The sequence below is a fragment of the Podarcis melisellensis genome (genome assembly GCF_964234715.1).
Source record: "Podarcis melisellensis genome assembly, chromosome: 2".
Taxonomy (NCBI): Eukaryota; Metazoa; Chordata; class Lepidosauria; order Squamata; family Lacertidae; genus Podarcis; species Podarcis melisellensis.
In genome coordinates, this window is record NC_138529.1 from 7,158,887 (window position 1) to 7,170,884 (window position 11,998).

Sequence of the window (11,998 nt, forward strand, 5' to 3'; positions counted from 1 at the left end):
CAAAGCACTGCGCGCGCGCGCTCTCGCGCTCTCCCTCTCCTCTCTCTCTATTCCCCCCCCCTCACCTCCTCCTCCCGCCGCTCTGCCTCCTCGCTCCCTCTCAGGCAACGGCGGCTTCCAAGCGGGCGGTGACGCAGCAAAATACCCGCCTCTTCCCTCCCTCCCTTACACTACCCTCTCTCTCTCTCCCTTCAAAAGCCAGACGCCGGAACAGCGCATGCGCGCCACTCGCCGCCACCTTTGCCGCCGCTTCGCTGTCCTCAACAGCGCGCGCACCCAAGCCAAGCGGCGCCGGATCGCTGGCTGCTGCGCACGCGCCTACGGCCTTTCTCCCCTACGCGCGTGCGCGTCTCTGCTTTTCGCGCATGTTCTCCCTCGCGAGCGTTAGTCTAACTCCTACACGACGACGCATGCGCTCTGCCAGTCTTTCGCGCATGTTCTCGTTCTCTCTAGATTCCCCCCCCCGCGCTGCCAACTGCCCTCACGCGCATGCGCAGAAGGAGAGAGAGGGGGGGGAAAAGGACTTGTCTTAGTTACCTCTGTTCCTTCTCCAGAGCTGGCTCTCTTTGGTCAAGTAGCAGCCTTGCGCTCGCTTTCCTGGGGCTAAGAGGCGCCTCACGGTGTGATTCCATGGAGGTCTTGCGATATCTCGCCCAAACCCAGAAACCTCTTGGGGGGGAATGGAGGGGCTCCTTGAATTCTGCCACCTGAGGCGGCTACCTCAGTCTGCCTCGTGCATGGGCCGGCCCCAACGATCCTGTGCTTGCAGTGGCTAGCAAATGCCTATGGAAAGGCCACATCACTCTCTCACTAGCAATACAGTGGTACCCCGCAAGACGAACGCCTCGGAAGACGAAAAACTCGCTAGACGAAGGAGTTTTTCGTTTTCTTAGCCGCTTCGCAACACGCATTTCCCTATGGGCTTGCTTCGCAAAATGAAGCTTGCCCCGCAAGCTCCGGGGATAGCGGGGAAGCACAGCGTGTCTTCCCCGCTGTCCCCGGACCTCTTTTGAAGCAAGGGGCGGCAGGGAGAAGATCGCTTCTCCCCGTTTCCAGCCCCGCAATTTCCGGGGACAGAGGGGAAGGCGCGTGCGTCCCCGGACCCCTTTTGAACCAAGGGGCGGCAACGGGGAGAAGTGATTCTCCCCGCTGCCCCTTCCCTTGCTTTAAAACAGGTCCGGGGACAGAGGGGAAGGCGTGTGGCGCTTCCCCTCTGTCCCCGGACGGTCTCCATAGGAACGCATTGATTGATTTTCAATGCATTCCTATGGGAAACCGTGCTTCGAAAGACGAAAAACTCGCAAGAATAAAAAACTTGCGGAACGAATTAATTTCGTCTTGCGAGGCACCACTGTACTCAGCCTTGGATATGGAGACAGGACAGCCATCATGATTAGTAACCCTTGATAGCTTGATCCTCTGTGATTTTGTCTGATCCCTCATCACAGGTCTTTAGAAATGAGGCTGAGTAAGGCGAGGGTGGAAATCCAGGCTGTTGCATCTAAAGATAACCTGGATGTATGTCTCCAACATAAGAACCACCCAGTCAAGAACCCTCACCAGGTCTGAACAGATTCATGCAGTAATTGAGAAGAAATTTCTCGGCATTGTCTTTGCTACCAGTGAGTCCCATCAGTGTGTTTTTGGCAATGCTATATCAAAGTCCAAGGAAATCAGCCCTGAGTGCTCACTGGAAGGACAGATCCTGAAGCTGAGGCTCCAAGACTTTGGTGACCTCATGAGAAGAGAAGACTCCCTGGAAAAGACCCTGAGATAGAGGGCACAAGGAGAAGGGGACGACAGAGGACGAGATGGTTGGACAGTGTTTTCGAAGCTACCAGCATGAGTTTGACCAAACTGCGGGAGGCCCTGGAAGACAGGAGTGCCTGGCGTGCTCTGGTCCAGGGGGTCACGAAGAGTCGGACATGACTAAACAACAGCAACAACAACAACATATCAAAGTCCACTGTGATAATAAGCTGTCAGAGACAATCTTCACCAACCCTTTGGGAAGGTATGCCGGTCTTCAGTGGATGCGTCTGTAGTTGACTAAGTATGATTTCCACATTGTGTATGCTAAGGGCACAGACATGGTTGTTCCCCACACTCATGTAGAAATTAAGATAAGGGTCAGGGGAAAGGGAATTCCATAGGCAAGGTGCCACCATGGAGAAGGCCCTTGTGTGAAGCCACACTGAATGATTACTGGCTTTGGGCATGCTGCTAGAACATGTCTGAAGACAGCACCCACACGGCTGGGACTGGTATGTGTGTCGTGATCTCATGGAAGCCTATGTACCACCAGTTGCATATGCATAGGCCTTGCAGAAAGTCAGTGGACAATCCAGGAATGTTGGCAGCAGCAAGACATACTCCCAGTAATCGTGTGGTTCATGTGCAAAGCAGGTTTAGCTGTGCACATGATTTTAGCCCCAAACAGCAACGCAAGTTACAAAGGCAGCTCATAGAAGATACATATATGAACTATAGTTATACCGTTCTGAGAACATGGGTCACATTTTACAGAGGGGGAACACCTCCAGGTAATTGACCAGCCCAGATTTGATCTGGAAATCTATGGCAGAATATTATTAATAATATATTGCATACATAACATGTATGCAGGAGGGGTGCTGGGGTTTGCTCACCATCGACAGCCTCCCAATACATTTAAAATAATTGATCAATAAATTAACGGTGTTGGTGGAAACCTGTTTCCTTGCTCAAACTGCTCCTGCCGTCCACCCTCCCCACTACAGACTTCAGTTGCAATTCTGTCTTGGTTTCCTCTAATCTGAGGGTTTACAGAAGCAGGGAGAACTAGTCAATGATAAATATGTAGGGCAGGATTCACCAAATTAGGCAAATGCAGGGAGAGGAGGGATTGTTTGGTCTGGCAAGTTGAAATGCTGAAGGTTCTTAATAGCGTTATGTTGTATTCCACCCATTTCTTTGCATTGAACACTGAGGCATTTACTCACAGGTGGTGGTGGTGGAACCAGCAGCTCCATTTAAAACAACATGTTTAATGCAAGTTTATTTGCTTGACTTGGGAGGATTTATGATTATGTGATCAGAAATTAGATTTTTAGATATCAGAATTGGTGTATAAATATCAGGTATCAGTGCAAACAAATACAGAGGTTTATGGACAACTTTAGCAGAGAGGCCTCTGTGGGGGCCTATTTCCTGTATCTTCAGATTTTGCTACTATAGGTGGGGGAGGAGGGCAAAGTAGCTGCTTTGTTGAAATCCAGATGCAGACTGAACAGAGCTCTGAAAATCACTTTTGCCCTGGTTAAATTAAAACAATAGAAAGGTACAAACCCACTGGTTTTTAAAATATATATTTTTATTAAAGATTTTGTTGTTTACAAAAATACATGTATTGTCTCTTTTTTCAAATTGTGTTTTCTACAGATCAGTTTCATTTGTTGTGAGACATTGAAATACTTTATTGTCACTTGTACAACTTGTATACAGTGAGATCACATGAGCACTCACCACTCAGCTCTCTTAGTCTTAATTCCCCTCGTTTACTGATGCACACCCACCAAACCCGAAAGTCAGTTGCCCTGTTGTTATCTTTTCATTCAGAAGCCTAACAACCCATGGATAGAAGCTGTTCTTTACCCTGTTGGTGTGACTAATCATGCTTCTATATCTTCTGCCTGAGGGCAGGAGATCATGAAAGTGCCGGCTAGGGTGTGAATCATCCCTGAGAATTTTCCTCGCTCTCCTGAGGCAACGTTCTTCCGCTATTTCATCCAGCGGATTCACGGGACAGCCCATAATATCTTGTGCTGTATTCACCACCCTCTGTAGGCACTTCCTATCAGTTGACGTCAAACCAGCGTACCACACCGTGATGCCGTATGAAAGGACACTTTTTATTGTGGACCGGTAGAAGGAGATCATCAAATGTTGATTGGCATCGTTCTTTAGCAATACTCTGAGGAGATGGAGTCTCTGTTGGGCTTTCTTAACCACCTGGGTTGTATTGATTTTCCAAGTAAGGTCATCACTGAGATAAACTCCTAGGAATTTAAAGGAAGAGACTCTCTCCACACAGCCCTCCCCGGTGTACAGTGGGGTTAGTTCTCCTCTCTTCTTCCAAAAGTCCAACACCATCTCCTTTGTCTTGCTGATATTAAGGTGCAAGTTGTTTCCTAGGCACCATGTAGATATTTTTTTGTTGCATACAGTATTAGGTTAGGAAGAAAAGAGAGGGGAAGAGGGAGAGGGGGTGGGTTGGGTGGTTATGCTTCTATAGTGGAACCTCAGTTTTTGAATGTAATCCGTTCCAGAAGTCCATTCGACTTCTGAAACGTTAGAAAACCAAGGATCAGAGGTTTCCAGACAGACAGGCTGCAAAGTCAATGGGAAAAAAATGAAAAATGCGCCTTAGAAGCCATTCAACTTCCGAGGCGTGTTCGAAAACAGAAGCATTCACTTCTGGGTTTTCAAAATTTGGCTTCTGCAACATTTGGCAGCCAAGACATTTGAAAACCAAGGTTTGACTGTACTTAACCTGAAGCACCACTTTAGCTAATGGGGCCTCCTGCTACCGCCACACCACCGGAGCACGATTTCTGTTTTCATCCTGAGGCAAAGTTCTTAACCTGAAGCACTATTTCTGGGTTAGCGAAGTCTGTAACCTGAAGTGTATGTAACCTGAGGTACCACTGTATTTCCTTTATTGGGAGCACTTCTGTTAATTTGGTCTGTTCTCAACACTAATCATGCCACCAACCACAGAAGTTAGAGGGATATATCAGATTAACAGTGCAAACTTAACCATGCCTACTGAGAAGCAAGTCATACTCAATTCAGTGGGGATTCTCCTAGGTAATGGGATTAGGATTTCAGCCCCAAGTCTTCTAGTAGTTAGGGCAGGCCTAGCCCACCCATGAGGCAAGGTGAGGCAAGTGCCTCAGGTGGCAGACTCCCAGGTGCAGCAGATTCACCCACCAAGGAATGCATTGCCAGCTGCCACTGCCATGGTGGCAGTAACAGCTATGCCATGCTCCTTGGAGGCCATATCTGCTGTCCCCTCAGCAACCTCCCTATGCTGTTTCTACAGTGGTCTCTTGGTGATTAGGAGGTGCTTTTGGATTCCTCCCACCCTTGTTCCTGATGCAGAACTTTACTCACCTCTTCTCTAGTGGGGAGCACCATTTTGTGGTTTGTCTCACATGGCCAAATGTCTTGGGCCAATCTTGGATCAGAGGCACAGGATCCTACATGGTCCCTCACCTTGACCACCAGACTAAACAATGTAAAATATAAGGAATAAGTGGGAACCTACAAGGAACTGTATGTTATGTCTTTGCTCCCCTCCCTTTCTTTCCCTCACAACAGACATTTCACTGAAGGAAGGGACTGAACTCAGTTAAAACTTCCTGAGAGCTCAACCCCCAACCCACAGTTACTGCAGATGCAAAGAAAGAGCTCCCTGACTATCAGCTCAATCTGGGAGGATGTTAAACATCAAGGGTCTAAGGGAGAGACTTGCCAAATCCAGAGCATGTTTAAGTAGTACTGCAGGACTGTGGCTGCCAGAGACTTGAAAGAACACAGGAAGAGGGTTGTAATGCAGTTTTGGTTTTAATGCCTTCGAGTGCTATTTTCTTCTCTTTCCTTCGGCAGGTATCAAACTAAAGGAAGTTGTGGGAACCTGCGCCATAAACCTGCTCTGTGCCGGGGATTCATCCAACACGGGCACAATAAGACAGAAGCACTCTTTGACAGTGGTTTGATGAAGGTATTGTGCACATTTAGACCGTTGGTCCATCTAGCTTTACTAGAAGCTAGTCCAGTCCCATCAATGCAGGAAATCCAGATTTCAAGCATCTCCCAACCGATGTCTGTCCACCTGCAGTGAGGGAGAGGTCACCCAAAATCCTCTTAGCAGGAAAAGGCATGGGATTGAACCTGAGACTTCCTGCATGCAAATCATAGGCTCTACCATTGAGCTACAGCCTCTCCTCACTGGGTAGATTGGTTTTGAGTGGGAGTGGGGAAGCTGTGACCCTCCAGATGTTGTTGGGCTAAAACTCCAGTCATCAACCTTACCATTGGGCCATGCTGTCTGGGGCTAATGGGAGTCCAAGAACATCAGGAGGACCACAAGACACTCCTCCATTCCTAGTTTAAATTAAGATACAGTGGTACCTCAGGTTACAGACGCTTCAGGTTACAGACTCCGCTATCCCAGAAATAGTACCTTGGGTTAAGAACTTTGCTTCAGGATGAGAACAGAAATCGCACGGCGGCAGTGGCACAGCAGCAGGAGGCCCCATTAGCTAAAGTGATACCTCAGGTTAAGAACAGTTTCAGGTTAAGAACGGACCTCCAGAACAAATTAAGTTCTTAACCCGAGGTACCACTGTAATAATGATTTAAATCGCCAAGGAAAATGGCCACTTTAAACCATGAATTTGAATCCTGTTTCCCATTGCGGATTTGTTTGTTAGACAGCAGGCCCCTCGTTCTAAGATCTCCTTTTGAGACTAGGAGGAGTTTCAGAAACAGCTTGTGATATTTAGCAAAGGGGTTCACAGGGCTTTTATGTGCCCATGCTTTTGCCATTCAAAGGGGAAAAGTCCATTTTGCTAGGCCTCTCAAAGCACTCGACCGTCTGCCTACTATATCTCTGAGTCCCAGCCCATGAACCTTGACCTTACCTTCTCCCAGCTGGTGTGTGCGCATATTATAGGGTCACATCCACACCATATGTTTAAAGCACATGGCTTCCTTCAAAGAATGCTGGGAAACATCAGTTGTTAAGGAGGTTGGGAACTGCAGCTCTGTGAGGGGTACACTACAGATCCCAGAATTGTTTTGGGAAAGCCGTGTGCTTGTTCGTAAGAAGCGCCATGCCAAAATAACTGTTTTCGCAGCATAATGCACATTTGCACAGTTCCTTTGGCATGGTGCTTCTTACGAGTAAGCTGCCATAAGCGGAGCTTTGCAGCAATCAGTTTAGTTCCATTTTAAATGGGCTTAAAGCTAGAATAGATTACGGATTGCAGTTCACAGCCATGGGATGGGTTACTAAAGCAGGTGAAGGGTTGTGAGATCTTTCTAGCAGACCACGTGAGCTTCTCTCAGTGGAAACCCTAAGAAACAAAGTAACTTATCAAGAAAGCGCCTCATTCAGGTTTGCATTGAAAAATAAAATAATTATGAACCAAAACAAGAAAAGGGAAACCATGCTTTTCAGAAAAAGAGCTACTACTACTACTTTTTTGGTTTAAAGTTTTTTGAGCCCAGGAACGCCTACCTCTTGCATCCTTGACATTTTGCAGGGAGCATTTGAACATAACACCCAGTGCATATCATTGCCACAATGAAACTGCCACAGAGATAGGGCATGTCCTGCTTTGCGGGGGGGGGGGCAACTTTAAACAACATCAGACTAGGGCCGATGGGGCATTGCTCATGGAAGGGAAAGCTCTAGCCCAAGCCACTAGCCCTGTACCCATAAATATTAGGGGAGGGAGCCAAGGTACTGCGTCCCATCAACTATGCAATGGCTCTTTGCTCCTCAATTTAGGAGAAAAAGGACTGTGGAGAGGAGAGGGGAGGAAGAAAGCCCAAGAACTATGTGATGGTTAGATTGGGATTTTTCTCCTCCCTCCCTTCTTCCTGTGTGTTGGGTGATGGACCAGAGCCAGCCTACTAAATGTTTAGGGGATGTAGTTCTCCCAGAGGGCTATAGCTGCAGCAGCCTTTATAAAAACATCTGTGAGCAGCTGGACATACTCAGAATAATTCAACATAGTGCTAAGCAGATTGCCTGAGGGAATGATCCATCCTCTTCCCACCTACCTCCTGCATGCGGTTCTGGGGTTTCTCCTAACCCTCTCAGCCAGGGGTCAGCAAACTTTTTCAGCAGGGGGCCGGTCCACTGTCCCTCAGACCAGGGGGGGGCAGACTATGTTTTTTTGGGAGGAAATGAATGAATTCCTATGCCCCACATATAACCCAGAGATGCCTTTTAAATAAAAGGACTACTCATGTAAAAACACGCTGATTCCAGGACCATCGGTGGGCCAGATTTAGAAGGCAATTGGGCCGGATCCGGCCCTCCAGCCTCAGTTTGCCTACAATGTGAGTCTCAGCCAATGCAGGGGCATGAGGCGAGGAGAGACAGGGAAAGCCCTGTTGCACTAGCACAGGGGCGGACTTTGCTAATGTCCTGTGTGAGGACAGCATTTGGCACCCTCCCCATAATATTTATTATTTTCCACGGCCTCGGTCCGGTATACCTGAAGGAGCATCTCCACCCCCATCATTCTGCCCGGACACTGAGGTCCAGTTCTGAGGGCCTTACTGCGAGAAGCCAAGTTACAGGGAACCAGGCAGAATGCCCTCCCACCAGATGTCAAAGAGAAAAGAAACTACCAGACTTTTAGAAGACATCTGAAGGCAGCCCTGTTTAGGAAAGCGTTTAATGTTTAACAGACTATTGTATTTTAATATTTTGTTGGAAGCTGCCCAGAGTGGCTGGGGAAGCCCTGCCAGATGGGTGGGGTATAAATTATTATTATTATTATTATTATTATTATTATTATTATTATTATTATTATTATTAATTCGTTTTGGTACCGTTGCTTTTGTATGGATCTTCTCAGCAGGTACTCTGAAGTATTGTTAATGGAGGAAACTACACTGTCTTGTTTGAAGTTCAGACCATGAAAGTTGAATATATAATTCTGGTGGCAGGCAACTGTGATGATTTGCCCTTTCTTTAGGAACTGGGGCTTTTAATGCAATTTTTCCTCTCTAGTATGGAGCATTTCTAAGGATCCCGTTATTAATAAAATCAATGAAGCATCTTCTGGCACCTTAACAGACATGTGTTGAACCAAGGTGAACCATTCCAGAAGCTTTGCTAACGCCATCTTGGTAGTCAAGATAACCCCACAATTAATTAGTAGTGGTTGTAGCAATGAGCTCACGTATGTTTATATTCACTTGCGCTTGATATAAGCTAGTTGGCATGCTTTAATGCCACCCTTATTTGTGGGCTTGGGTTGCTGGGCTCTGAGCTCAGAAAGATATTTAAGGCTTGGGTATTTGCCACCTATGCCCTCATCTGGTCAGGTGAAATGACGTAGGCTGCTTTGTGTATAAAGAATGTACGCACAATTGCAAGCGACCTCCTTGCCGTGGTTCCTGTCCCTCGTCTGCAGAGGCTAGAAGACCTGACAGGCTGGTTTGCTGTAAGTCCACATCTTCTTTAACAAAACACTAGAACTGATCACGCTGTCCTATTTGGCTTCCTTATTTGCTTTTCTGTACCCAGCCACTCCCACAAGCCCTCCTTTGGGCCAGCAGTTTGGAACAACTTAACCAATTTGTCATGGCATACACTTTTGTGGGTGACCACAATAACTTTGTCTTTAAAGTGCCACAAGACTGTTGATTTTGCTGCAGCACACTAATACGATTACTTCTCTGGACATTATTAACAAAGCTCGGGACTTCCTTTTTAAATGAAACCAAAAATCAATTGATGATAATTTCTAACAGGAAGATGATGCAGCAGTTTGTTATAGTTTCCTTTCAGGCAGTGCAGAAAAGAGATGCTTCTCTCCTCTCCCATTCTCAGCAATTGATAGATAAGAAAGTGATCATTTCACCATTCAGCTTTCCATTCAGTGTAATTCAGATAGAGGGGTGTTCCCAGCACAGTAAAATTAGATTATGTAATTCATGAATCGCAAGTTTGCTAGGTGGAAGAATTTCCATGTTAGAGTAGTTCAGTTGTTTAGGCACCTCATTTATGTGGGTCTTGTGTTGTGTCCCTGTTTGGTTGTGGTTTTGTTTTCATTTTTCCTTTTACTTATTGTTTTGTAAAAAACGCAAATAAAAATTATTAAAATATATGATGATGTACTAAGTCAGATCTTGACAGAGCCAGAGGAATGTCCTGCTAAAATGTTTAATCTGAAGTCAATACTGTGAATGGTAGGCTCAATTTTTTGCAGAACGCTTCATGCTTACCAACATTACAGAGCAACAGATGGAAGTGCAACAAAAGGATATGATGTATCCTGGACCTAGGAGAAATTATGTTTAGAATTTCTCACCCTGCACCCCATTTTCCATTTCCAACTGATAGTGTAGATTCCATGGCTATTGTACAAGCATGACCTTCAGTGGTTTTCTTAGAATTTTGCATATCCGCAAAAGTATACTTCTACAAATCTTAGAGTTCCCTGATCATTCCGATACCATCCTGTTTCTCAGGTGCCCTGTTTTGACTAGAATTCTGTCAGCACTTACAACCTAGATTTTTAATTAGAGGGAACAATTCCAGTCTGGGTGGCAATCTTGTATTATGGCTCCCAGCTTTAAGAATTAAGCCCAATCAATCATCCAGACGCCCCCCTCCCATTCTGTTACTTTATTATGCCTAGCATTTGTTTTGTGCTGAATCTCTCTCCCTTGTATGATTTGGTTTTACTGTGTTGGCTCCTCTTCAAACATTTTATTGACTTTTCTGCTCTCGGCTTTCATTGTAGTGATTGTCTGGTTATGAGCATTTAAGTCCAAGCCGCCTTGGGGGAGTCTCTCTCTGTATGCACACACAATTTAGAGACCTCGCCTGAGGAGCGTAGCATAATGGCAGAACAAGGGTTCTGAACATCCCATTTGATCTTAAGAGACTGTTCAAAGTAGCCAAACACTAACTTTGGTAAGGGGCTGCTGCTTTTGATTTAAAATCTTTACTGAATTTAGGACCAGAAGTCTTTTTGATAAGCCTGCCACCACCTTTGGGGATGTCCAAGTGGTGTCTGTTAGCCCATTTTTTTCTTTTCCTTCTCCTGCAATGAGGCTACATTTTAATATTTTAATGTTCCATTATTTTAATGTTGTATTTTATTTTTGTTTTTAAGTTGTAATCATTCATCTTGTTTTTATTATTGCTTGTAAGCCGCTCTGAGCATGGCCTTGGCTGGGGAGGACGGGGTATAAATAAAAAAATATTATTATTATTATTATTATTATTATTATTTATTATTATTATTATTATTATTTTGTTTACACATAAATAATACTGGGTTGGTTCCAAAGGTACTCTTTCACATTCTTGTGCTCACAGAAGGGCCATTTCTCCCACTTGTGCAACCTCTTGAGACAATATAAACATTGTGAAATCTTGCACAAGGGCCTGTGGAACAGCACCTGCAGCCATTTTTCTTCAGCTCACGGTTCTCTGGCTCTAACTCAGTGTGAAGGACCTCAAAGATCCTCAGCATTTTGCTGAGATCCTAATCTCTCCTACCACAGTGACAGGGATGAAGTGCCTTCTTAAGAGATGTAGGAGAGTATCATAAAAAGAAATGCGGTCTGCTGAATTATAGTAAAATCAAGGTTATCGTTTAAAAAACACCCAAGGTGCACAAATGGGGAAAATACTGTCAATCCTGAACAGTTGAAGGACTTAAGCATTTCCAACTATCAAGCCCATTTTAAATTTTGTTTCATCTAGATTGTTCAGTTTAGTCCCACATCCTATGTCATATACCAGAGTGTAAGCATCACTGACTTCAGTGTAACTTACTTCTGAGTAGAAATGCCGAGAACTGCAGTTAATTTCTGTGTAAGATCACACCTAGTCTTTGGGACAGAGATGCATGGTTGGATGGAAGTTGCTGAACTAGGGACTGTCCAGAATGGCTTAGAGATTATCTTTATAGTTCTTATACTGTATTGCTGTATTATAATAATGGAGGAAGGTGTATTATAATTTTGTCTAGAATCCACACATGAAGATTCAAAGGTTCAGTATTTTTGTATTTTTTAAAAATGATTTCAGAATGGCTTTGTCTCACATTCAGGATAATAAATTATCTCAGCTTTATCTTTCTATTAAATCACGTTATAGGCCACTATTTCTGTTTTTGTTCTCAGGAATTATCTATATGCAATTTCAGACAGTCTTCAGCATATTTAGAGGGAAGTAGTAATTAACTTTAAGTTG

The 11,998-nt window shown here is 45.1% G+C and overlaps 1 long non-coding RNA gene across 1 annotated transcript; it reads left to right on the forward strand.

The window, feature by feature from the left end:
* Nucleotides 1-121: 121 nt before the first annotated feature.
* On the forward strand, nucleotides 122-1,619 carry LOC309364067. Its single transcript, XR_014165714.1, has 2 exons — nucleotides 122-824; nucleotides 1,362-1,619. It is a non-coding gene; the product is annotated as an uncharacterized lncRNA (long non-coding RNA).
* The last annotated feature ends 10,379 nt before the right edge of the window (nucleotides 1,620-11,998 follow it).